This window comes from Podarcis pityusensis (assembly GCF_964106645.2).
Source record: "Podarcis pityusensis genome assembly, contig: HAP1_SCAFFOLD_114, whole genome shotgun sequence".
In the NCBI taxonomy this organism is placed as follows: Eukaryota; Metazoa; Chordata; class Lepidosauria; order Squamata; family Lacertidae; genus Podarcis; species Podarcis pityusensis.
This window is the reverse complement of record NW_028293326.1, coordinates 1-12,390: the sequence shown is the minus strand read 5'-3', so window position 1 is coordinate 12,390 and position 12,390 is coordinate 1.

Below are 12,390 nucleotides of genomic sequence, written 5' to 3'. Positions count from 1 at the left end.
ACACATTGTGTAGAAGAATATGTAGCTGGAAGGAAATTTTAAAACAACAGCACCTGAGGTTGAAGTTGGCTTCTAGATCCATCATGCAGGGATGCTGACAGAATCTCCTGGGCCTGGTACGCTGTGGGTAGATCCACATCATACATAAAATATGCATCTAGTGCACATTTAAAGCACATGACTTCTGCCAAAGAAACCTGGGAGCAGTAGCTTTCTGTTCAGAAACTTAAAATTCCCCGTACAGTCGTACCTTGGATCTCAAACACCTTGGTACTTGGACATTTTGGCTCCCGAATGCCGCAAACCCAGAAGTGAGTGTCTGGGTTTGTGAATGTTCTTTGGAGCCTGAACGTTCGGTGGGGCTTCCAATTGGCTGCAGGAGCTTCCTGCAGCGAATCAGAAGCCGTGCTTTGGTTTCCGAACGTTTTGGAAGTTGAACGGACTTCCGGAACGGATTCCGTTCAACTTCCAAGGTACGACTGTACTCTTTTGGCACCAGGTTAAAACTTAACTCTTCTCCCGGGCATCTGACAGTATGATGAGCTGTTTGATGCACTTTTTGATTGTTCTTCTGCTGGGTTCGTTCAAGCATTATTGGAACGCTTTTACTCATACGTTTCACATGTCGTACCTTTTTGGCTTTTAACCTTTTGTAAGTAACTTAGAAACTTTTTTAAAAAAATTATTTTTATTCAGTTTCCAATACAAGATTTAAGCATACATTTTCAGTATTGTCACAGATGCATAATTTTGACTTCCTTCAGCTCATCCGCGAATCTTCCGTTTTCTAATCTTCTATCCGCAATTCTAAATTTAACATTGTCTTTTGTTTTAAATAAACCTATTCCCTTGTTCCCTTTTTTACAGTGTTTCTAATATTATTTCTTCACAAAGCTTCCTGTAAACCCACAAACATTATTTGTGCATCACATATGCTTTTCATCTAGTCCACAAATTTACTCCAGTCCTCGGTAAACTTGTGATCTCGACGGTTTCGGACCTTTCCTGTTAGTTTATCTAATTCTTAGAAACTTCTTTGTAGCAAATGACTCAGAAGTCGAATAAATATAATAATATAATATAATCACTGTCGATAACAATATACGGTACTTATTCCCAAATAAGACCCTGCAGAAGGGATGAATGGCCCTTTATTTCAGTTCATGCCTCAGGTGAGGTGGTTGTGTAAACCCTTACAGAGCAAATGGGAATTGTTTGCCGGAAGATCCTTCCCTGAAGATAAGAATATATTGTGGGTTTGGAAGAGACAAAGTCTTGTTTGTTTCTTCAGATTATGAGTAAACACATCCCATAACTGAGGGGTTCAGAACTGCAATGAAAGAAGGCCTGTGTCTAGTCACGTTTTTGCCCTGTAGCTCTGAAAGTCCCACATTGGACGACATTTTTGCTAGTTTAGCAGAGTTTGTTAACTTTTAAAAGGGTTGAAGTATCATTCTGATTGTGCCAGGTGAGCTCAAAGGGCCTTGTGACCCGGGAATAACAAGGTGAATTTTCAACAGAGCACTCAAAGGTGTTTCTTCTTACCAAAGGCCATCCCTCTGATAAATTTCAGTTTTCTGTGATAAAACTCTTTTTAACCAGATACGTACTAGATTTTTTTGGTTGTTTTACACTAGGTTTTCTCCTGTGAAGGAAGAAGCAGAACACCAACTCACACATGAATAAATAGCAGTAGTTGTGATGCATTCTTACAGGCTGGTTTGTGCATGAGGAAAACCAGTAAACTTGCAAACAACTGGTCTCAATACATGGCTTGGATAAACTGGAACTTCTATGTTAGTGGTAAATATGTAGGTGCTCATCTATTCCCTTGTACGATAGACAATTTCTGACATTACAATACAGAAATGTGGGGATTCATGTCCATTTGCTGGTAAGTGGCTTTCGGTTGCCCTAGGCAAGATAAAGCGACTGACAAATTTAAGAGATAAATAATAACAGTAGTACAAAAATTGAGGTCAGTTCTAGCTAGCTAATAATAATTGATGATCATTACCACAGCAAACTAAGATCATGGCCACTGGTCCCATCATCTCCTGGCAAATAGAAGGGGAAGAAATGGAGGCAGTGAGAGATTTTACTTTCTTGGGCTCCATGATCACTGCAGATGGTGACAGCAGTCACGAAATTAAAAGACGCCTGCTTCTTGGGAGAAAAGCAATGACAAACCTAGACAGCATCTTAAAAAGCAGAGACATCACCTTGCCAACAAAGATCCGTATATTTAAAGCTATGGTTTTCCCAGTAGTGATGTATGGAAGTGAGAGCTGGACCATAAAGAAGGCTGATCGCCGAAGAAGTGGTGCTTTTGAATTCTGGTGCTGGAGGAGACTCTTGAGAGTCCCATGGACTGCAAGAAGATCAAATCTATCCATTCTGAAGGAAATCAGCCCTGAGTGCTCATTGGAAGGACAGATCCTGAAGCTGAGACTCCAATACTTTGGCTACCTCATGAGAAGAGAAGACTCCCTGGAAAAGACCCTGATGTTGGGAAAGATGGAGGGCACAAGGAGAAGGGGACGACAGAGGACGAGATGGTTGGACAGTGCTCTCGAAGCTACCAGCATGAGTTTGACCAAACTGCGGGAGGCAGTGGAAGACAGGAGTGCCTGGTGTGCTCTGGTCCATGGGGTCATGAAGAGTGGGACATGACTTAACGACTAAACAACAACAACAACATTTATTTCACTGTTGCATTTTTTCTCATGCCTTATTCTCTAAGGAGCTCAAAATGGCATACATTATTCTCTCCCTCCCCATTATTATTGGCACCTGTCTGCTTCAAGAGACAGTGGAGTGCACCTCTGGTGTGAAGTCAAATCGCTGCATTAGCAGCACCGAAATGGCTAGCCTGGGCAGTGGTGTGTATGGAGGTCCTGGGCTGCCCAGATGACAATACACTCCCTCTTGGCCTTGCTTATGTGGTCCACAGGAAAGCAGAGCATTACATTTGGCTCCAGCTTGGCTGCAGGAGTTGCCAGGAGGCCGACAAGACACTATCCAACCATCTCAGGGACTCCACTATGTATTTGTGTAGGGTTTACCGGTACTCCTTAGCCTTTTCTTCTCCTGAAGTTATCCCACAAGGTAACAGAGGTTTAAGATAAGAGTTTTCTTCTCCTAGACGGGCTACCTTCCCAGTTGGACAATAATAACCATTGATTATTTATACCTCACCCATTTGGCTGGGTCCCCCCGGGAGGCTCCCAACAGAACACCGACAACAATAAAAGCGGTAACATATCAAACATTAAAAACTTCCCTAAACAGGGTTGCCTTCAGATGTCTTCTAAAAGTCAGATAGTTGTTTATTTTCTTGACATCTGATGGGAGGGCGTTCCACAGGGCGGGCACCACTACCAAGAAGGCCCTCTGCCTGGTTCCCTGTAGCTTCACTTCTCGCAGTGAGGGAACCGCCAGAAGGCCCTTGGTGCTGGACCTCAGTGTCCAGGCTAAATGATGGGGGTGGAGAAGCTCCTTAAGGTATACAGGGCTGAGTCTGTTTAGGGCTTTAAAGCCCCACCTGACTCTCACTTCCCTCTACATCACATGTAGGAACCTCCTTCTTGACTGTTGGACCCACAATTGGTCTCCTCTGCTTAATCCACCAGAGCCTGTTTTTGCATGCAGGGAAGTCCGTAAATCACTGGGGTTTTGAAACCTATTAGCTAACCTCACCTGGTTTAGCTGGCCAGTCAAAGCTGTTTCCCAGGGTGTGGCTGCTGTCACATGCTGACAGCTTCTAGGAGCCCCTGGTGAGAGCTGAGTGCAGGGTGGGGACCAAAGGTGGACAAACTACCCCAGAAGGAGCACAACATGTCCACCACCAGAGATACTCCTCCTCCACTAGCACCCCATACACCTCTCCCCATTATATAGGCTGGAAAACAGTGATTTTTGCACATGGTCCATGAGCTTCATGGGTTAGTGGAGATTTGAACCTTGGTCTTCCATCTCCCAGTCCAACATGCTAACCACTACTCCACGCACTGAACCTATGTTTAGTAGTGCCTAGGCACCATTAAGTTAAATGCTAAAACATATCTGAAAGCAGTTTGGCTGTCTCCTTTTTGCTGGAAATATCAGTGGATCTGAAGAAATGCCAAGATGTGTCAAAGCAATGGCTATTTGAGGCCTTCACGCTGCATGTGGAAGAACATTTGAGATCGTTCTTTAAATAACATTAAACTGGGAGGATGGTTGCATTGTCTGAGCCTCATCAGATGTTTTCAGCACATCCCCTGCAGTGAGGGAAGTTGGCTGTGGCTTTGCCCGGAAGAGGCGATGGAGTTATAAGCCTAGTTCACATCAGTATGTCCATCACTTGTTGACTCCGGTGCCATCAAGTGGCAACTTGCACGTCCGAATGAGCTGCTCGGGTCAAGCACCTTGAGCTTTCTTCTTCTTTTTTAAAAATATTTTTTATTACATTTTTCAAAAAATAGAAATTAAAGAAAAACAAAGAACAATACATAGCACTGTAAACACACTTATATACATATTTTCCAAAATGAAAACTAATAAAAATAAAAAAGGAAAGGAAAAAGGAAAGATATAAAGAAAAAAGACAAAAGAAAAAAAAATACTTTTCATAACTTGGAATATTACCAAATTATTGTTTCAATATATATATAAATCTTAGTTAAAATATTATAAAAGACTTCCACCGCATTCACCACACGTCTCTTAGTTGTCTTGCTCGCATTTACATCTGTTCTTCAATCATTTCCCTTCCTTAGATTCTTTCATAATCAATAAAATCTTTATGTTCTCTGTGTTCTTCACAAGGTAAGTCTAGACACAACCAAACTTTCGTATTTGAGCCCTGCTTGTATAAATATTCATTTAAACATTTCCATTGTTTCTGAATTAAATTATTTTGACTTACGCCTGATTAAATCTGTGAATTTTGCTAACTCCAGGTACTCACAAAGTTTACTTAACCATTCCCCCCTTGTTGGAATATAATTTCCTTTCCAATGACTGGCTTTCTTCATTGAGCAGCACTGCGCACAAGGCAACATGAGCTAATGAAGCCTCAGTGCCTGTCAGGCTTCAGGGAATCTGACCTTCCCCCACGACAGGCTGCCAGTAATAGATAGACAAGAAGCTCTTACCAAGTCTTTTATTCAATATTCACAGAGAGAGGCTTAGAAATGCTGCATGTTGGAGTAATGGCGTTGCCCCTTCCCTTCTCAATCGCCAACAGCACCACCACCCCTTACGGTGGCTCCTTAAGGACAATTGCCTCTTTGCTTTCTGCTCTCCTACTTTCACTGCTCGCCGGGTTCCCGGAGAAAGGGGTCTGGAATACTTTCTAGTGATAACATCTCAACCAGCTGCTTCTCCCAGAATCTCCCAGCTTTGCCCCTCTTCCATCTCTGCGCCGTGACCTTCTGCAAAGCACTGTTGTAAATCTATAATGTCTTCCTCTTCTCTGGAAGATTCAGAGGCAGTCTCCACCATTCCTCCTCAGTCCAGTCCCTGACAGTGCCTCCTCACTAGGAGGAGGTGGTGCCAGAGGCAAGTCAGGAGATTATATTGCAGCAGTTGGGGTGTCCACTGTCACTGAGGCAGCCCTTTCTTCTGACAACCAACTCGACTCCTCCCCAGCATCTAGACCATCACCTTCCAAACTACTGTGCAAAAATCAGAATGTGGGGAAAACCGTGGGGAAATGTGGGAAAAGCCAGCCTGTGCCTCCACATAGCTCCATCCTTATTTCAGATGTTGTGATATATCAGTATGTCGCGATGCATAGCTGGTGGTATATCACAAAGTTGAAAACCAGCTTCACCCTTATTTCAGACATTGCGATATATCAGTATACAGTTGAACCTTGGAAGTCGAACAGAATCTATTCTGGAAGTCCGTTCGACTTCCAAAACGTTCCAAAACCAAAGCAGGCTTTTGATTGGCTGCAGGAAGCTCCTGCAGCCAATCGGAAGCCCTGGAAGCTCTGTTTGGCTTCCAAAAATCGTTCGGAAACCGGCACATTCACTTCCAGGTTTCGATCATTCAAGAGCCAATTTGTTCAGGAGCCAAGGCGTTCGAGATCCAAGATATGACTGTATCACAATGTTTAGCTGGTGATATATTGCGATGTTGAAAACCAGATATCACCCACACCTACTGACCAGCCTTACAAAGACATCTTCATGGGGCTCGTGACATTTTACGCATGACATTATATGCATTGAGAGCAGAATGCAAGAGATTTGTGGCATGTTGTGAATCTGGGCATAGTATTTTAAAAATAGGAACAGCATAGACCATTGGTCCAGCTAGTACTGTCTATACCAGGGGTAGGCAAACTAAGGCCCGGGGGCCGGATGCGGCCCAATCGCCTTCTCAATCCGGCCCGCGGACAGTCCAGCAATCAGCATGTTTTTACATGAGTAGAATGTGTCCTTTTATTTAAAATGCACCTCTGGGTTATTTGTGGAGCATAGGAATTCGTTCTTTTTTCTTCCGAAAAATATTGTCTGACCCCCCACAAGGTCTGAGGGACCGTGGACCAGCCCACTGCTGAAAAAGTTTGCTGATCCCTGGTCTATACACTACCTCCAGCTATGCAAAGTAATACCAGGGGTTGAATATGGAACTTTTTGTGTGCTCCCCCAGTGAGCCATAGCCATTCCAACATTACAATATAGAGCTTGACAGGTATGTGTGTGATTCATCGCACATTCGGAATCTGGGCCTAGTGTTTTTAAAGTAATTCATGCTTGCCTATTATAATGGGCGGCGGGTGGGGGGGGAGATGTAGTTCCACAGAACAGAGAAAGTTTGAAGAGTTAAATCTTTCTATGGAAAGAAATTGAATCTTTAATTGATGTCAAAGTTGATGTGTTAGAAAACTTTCAGCGCTCTGAGGAACTGACGAAAATACGATTGCCTTGAGTCACCGAACCACGGGAAAACGTGAACCTTGAGAGACACTCAAAGCACTTTGATCTAATAATTGACCTACTTTGAAGGTTGTCCCACATTAAAGTTCAATTTGCCGAATAACCCTGCGTAGATATATTGGTGCACTCGAGCTATGATAAAATTCTGTAAAGAACGTGAGACGTGACCAAAAGTCTATGAGGAGCCTAGTTGCGGAAGGGATATTACATATTCTAGGAATGCTTTAAGTGTCTGCAATATGCTTAACCTTGCATTAAACTTAGATTTAATAAGACAGATGTGTATTAAAGTACTGAATATACTTCAGGGAGCAATTTGGCACCGGCAAGGGATGGACTGGATGACCTCCTAATAGGTCTTTTCCATCTTTAATTTCTATTATACTAATTGATTATTAAAACTCTTTTTATTGAGGGCTGGTGTATAACTATTACATAGATATTAATCTTGCAGACTAGCTGATATTTAATTTATAGGCTTCCAAGCCATAACGTCCTTTTAATTTTGGGGACAGGAAAGTCTGAAAAATGTTCCTCGTTATAAGGATGAGGATTTTTCACCCATTTTCATTTCTGCGATCAAAGCACTCTAGCAGAGTTTAAATACGCCTGCACTCAAGTTAAAAAACAACAACATGCCAACTTGAACAGCCAAACTGAAGGCTGCAACTTGCTTACCCTGAAGCATTTTCGTTGGGGTTATTGACATTACCTGCGAAGTTGTTTCAAGACTGCTGCTTACTATTATTTAGTAATAAAATGTTGTCACTTTTGTCATCTCACCAGCAGTCAAAATCAAACTTGTAAGCCCCTTGAGGCAGAGACCTGTCTTGTTAGCTATTCTCTGCCCCCGGGAGTTTGTGTTCTATTTCCCTGCCCCCCACTCTCTATGATTATGTTCTTTTAAAAAACAAATATATACCTGCCTCCCTTTCCCCCTGATCCGGATCCTGAATCTTCCCAGGAGCAGGAGGACAGTATAGATTTGGAACATTGGTTTGCAGAGGGACATCGTTCAGAAGGCAGAAGCCGGGAAATACTGGATGGGGAACAGCTAGGAGGAGAAGCACTGGGAGAGAAAGAGTTAACAGACTCAATTTATCTGGAAAGCGTTCATCTGCTCAGCCCAAGGTCAAGAAGAGCAGATAAGGCGATAGCACAGAAAGCACAGTGGTTATGAGCTCAGGTTACAAGACACAGTAGTGACGTGGGTGACTAGGGAGGATCTGGGTGGAACCCTTAATTGGGAGCACCGCCATTGCTAGGAAATGGATTCTTTGTTCTCTCGCTGTGATCATTAAGAAGACTCCTTTCCCTTTGTTCTGCTTATCTGCTGACAAGGGGGGAAGGAAGCCAATTCCCTGAAGCCTGACAATACCATCCACATATTATAGGCAAAGGTAAAGGGACCCCTGACCATTAGGTCCAGTCGTGACCGACTCTGGGGTTGCGGCACTCATCTCGCTTTATTGGCCGAGGGAGCCGGCGTACAGCTTCCGGGTCATGTGGCCAGCATGACTAAGCCGCTTCTGGCGAACCAGAGCAGCACACGGAAACGCCGTTGACCTTCCCGCTGAAGCGGTATCTGTTTATCTACTTGCACTTTGATGTGCTTTCGAACTGCTAGGTTGGCAGGAGCAGGGACCGAGCAACGGGAGCTCACCCTGTCATGGGGATTCGAACCACTGACCTTCTGATTGGCAAGTCCTAGGCTCTGTGGTTTAACCCACAGCGCCACCATTAGCCATACAATAAGAGTACACCCATGAGGCACAATAGAGGAAGGAAAAGAGAGGTTGGGATGTCTGGCTATCCATCCAATTTCATACTTTCTGCATCTGGGGGGTTTACTGTGAGCATTTTGTGCACGCAGTTCTGCATAGGATGACCACACACTTGTATTTGGCTTCTGTGCCTTGCCAAAGGCTGCCCGTTCAAGCACAGTCAAGTGTGCATAAAAATGGTGATATTAGTGAAAGTAGAATGTAGAAATGCATTAAGTCAGGGTGAAACGGTAGTCAAAACTACATATAAAAAGGAGAAATTTGCTGATGTGTTTTCATGACGTTTGTTTGTTTGTTTGTTTGTTTGTTTCTTTAAAGACCTTCAGATTAAAGCAAAATGTGGAGAACAGAACTTATGGATGGAAAAATGAGGAACGGAGAGAACCAAAACTGACATATTTCCACCCCGGGTGCAATTTTACTTTGTACTGCAAATGTAAAGCTGGCAATGTTCATTTGCATTACAAATGCCTCCCTTCTGCTTTCTCTTCTGCATTTATAACAATCAAATATCCACACAACTAGTGAGAAGGAGGCTCGGAGGTAATTTAAACCTCACTGAAGGCAGTTCTCTAAGGGCATATCTATGCAACAGACTTAATCAGTTTAATTTCCTCTCCCTGGGGACGCTGGGAGCTGTAGTTTGTGAGAGGGACAAGGGATTTCCGAGGGGGAATTTCTACACTGCTTCTGGAATTGCTCGGCAGGTATTGATAGTTAAACTGGTATTTCAAAAATGATACCTCTTGTGATGGTTGAAACAGGAGCAGCTTCTGGGGGTGGGGATGACATCACTTCTGGGCACAGCTCCACTGCTGCCACAGAGAAGGAGGGGGTCGGACTGAGGAACAGTTGCAACGCATCAAGGTAGCAGGCAGGTTAAGCAGACGGGCATGTTTGGCAGTAGGGCAAGGCAGTCAGGGCAAACAACTTTGCCCCTCACCATAGTGACCCAACAAATCCCAAGTTCTCAAGTAAGCTAATGCAAACCAAGAACAATAGACATGCAGGTGGAAAGCTATTAAGAGGGGCTATCTAGTACTTTAAAAGGTAGAGGGACCCCTGACCATTAGGTCTAGTCATGGCCAACTCTGGGGTTGTGGCGCTCATCTCGCTTTATTGGCCAAGGAAGCCGGCATACAGCTTCTGGGTCATGTGGCCAGCATGACTAAGCCGCTTCTGGCGAACCAAAGCAGCGCACGGAAACGCCGTTTACCTTCCTGTCGGAGCGGTACCTATTTATCTACCTGCACTTTGTCGTGCTTTCGAACTGCTAGGTTGGCAGGAGCAGGGCCCAAGCAATGGGAGCAATCCCGTCACAGGGATTTGAACTGCCAACCTTCTGATCGGCAAGTCCTAGGCTCTGTGGTTTAGGCCACAGCGCCACCCGCGTCCCATTCAACAAGTAGCATAAGTCCGATCACAGAACAGCAACCCTGTGCCGCCACAACGGCAAGGGTAGCACATTAGAGAATATGAAAAAGTTTTTCAAAGCTGTTTTTCAAAGATTGAACTGGATGAGATGTCCTTCAATGGGTTTTGAGTTGGAAACACAATCACGGGAAGGCAAATCAAAGCCACCACCCTGGCGAAGAAGAGAAGAAGAAGAGTTTGGATTTGATATCTCAAAGCGTCTAACAATCTCCTTTCCCTTCCTCCCCTACAACAAACACTCTGTGAGGTGGCCACATGACCCGGAAGCTGTACGCCGGCTCCCTCAGCCAGTAAAGCGAGATGAGCGTGCAACCCCACAGTCGTCTGTTGACTGGACCTAATGGTCAGGAGTCCCTTTACCTTTTAAGGAGTCTCAAAGCGGCTAACCATCTCCTTTTCCCTCCTCCCCCACAACAAACACTCTGTGAGGTGAGTGGGGCTGAGAGACTTCAAAGAAGTGTGACTAGCCCAAGGTCACCCAGCAGCTGCGTGTGGAGGAGCGGGGAAGCAAACCCCGTTCACCAGATTACGAGTCTACTGCTCTTAACCACTACACCACACTGGTGAGAATAATGCAAGTGGGCAAAAGGAGACCTGTTTTCCAGATATATTACAGGTTCGCTACGTGCTTCATCAGTCCGAAAAGCCAATCATGCAAAATGGTTTGCTCAGGATAAAGAAAGTGTTCACAGGCACGGCTCCTTAGGACATCCCTATTTTCATCGGAGAAATGTTGGAGGGTATGGGAAGGTGATGGTGATGGTTGGAGCTGATGCAGTCACACCTTCCTGCATACTCTCTCAGGACTTAAAACAGCATAGCAAGTCCATAACTGAAATGAGCACAGGTCCTCCCATTTCTCCTTGCCTCCATCTCCCTCCTACCTCCATTGTCGCTTCTGCGGTGCATCAGAAAATGTAAGTGCCTCAGAGCAGAGACTCTGCAAAGTGTCAGGCATGAGGAGAGTGTTACAGAAATAAATAAGGCCTTTGGCATTTTCAGTTCACCTGCATTATGTCAAGTAATTTGCACAGAAGCCATAAAAGGTCAGGCAATATTATTCTTATTTTTATTCCCATGTTTCGGGAAGAGCTGAGACTGAGAAAACAGCGGCTTCCCTAAGGTCCACCTTGTGAGTTCATGGCTGAGATGGAATTTAAACTAAGGACTTCCTGGTTCACAGCTCAGTTTCTTACGCTACACTGGCTGTTCACTTGGAGAATCAGAGGGTTTTTTTTTTTTTAAAAAAAGTAATGTTATTTTTTAGGTATGCATGATTGCAGCCCGTGATGACATTTTAAATAGTGACCTCTATCAAAGACTTTGAAATCACTATGAAACATCTTTTAAACTATCAGGACACAAAAAAAATTATGCAAAGGTTGCAAAAACCTAGTGTAAAATTTAATTTGGTCAAAACCTTTGCAGCTTTTTTCCCTCTCCTGCAGACGCTTGTCTAAGCGAAAGGCAGACATTTCGCAGAGGCGCTGTTACATTAATTCATCTTCTGCATGCCTAGGGCCATGGCTTATAATGGCATTTCCTTTCTTTCTAACTGACTGTCAGGACTTTCAAAGGACATCCCAGACAGCCATAAGTGCCTGTTTGCTGGATAGATCTGTCTTGTCCTAAAGGCTCTCTTTGATACAGACTGATCTCTTACATTTCACCCCCCTGCACTTACTAATCTGATATCGGGCTCACATAGACCCCCCCCACCCCCAAATTAAGCCACAAGTTTTCATGAATCAGAACAGGGATATGGGGCATCTGGCAAATATTTCAGTTTAAGGAAATTGTATTATTGTTCCTAATGGACGGGTGCAGCTATACAAGGATTATATCTAGGATTTGGAATGATACTTGATGTCTATTCCTCTTAGGTCTCTGATACTTTATTTGTACACTTTTTCTTCCAACTAAAAACAACTTTTTTCAGGATTTTTTCGGGGGTTTTTTAAGCGTATTTATGATGACTGCTTCCTTAGGGCAGAACTCTATAAGAAATGTGGAACTGCTGTCATACATTTCAGCCCAGTGTCAAATTCTTTCCCCTTTGCTCTTCTGTAAATTGTAGTACAACTTACTCCATAGCCTGAGGTCGTTCTATTGCATGCCCTCGCTAAGGCTGGGAGGTATAGCTGGTTTTCAACATATATCACCAGCTAAACATCGTGATATACTGATATATCTGTAATAAGGATGGAGCTGTGTGGAGGCGTTGACTGGCTTCACGGTTT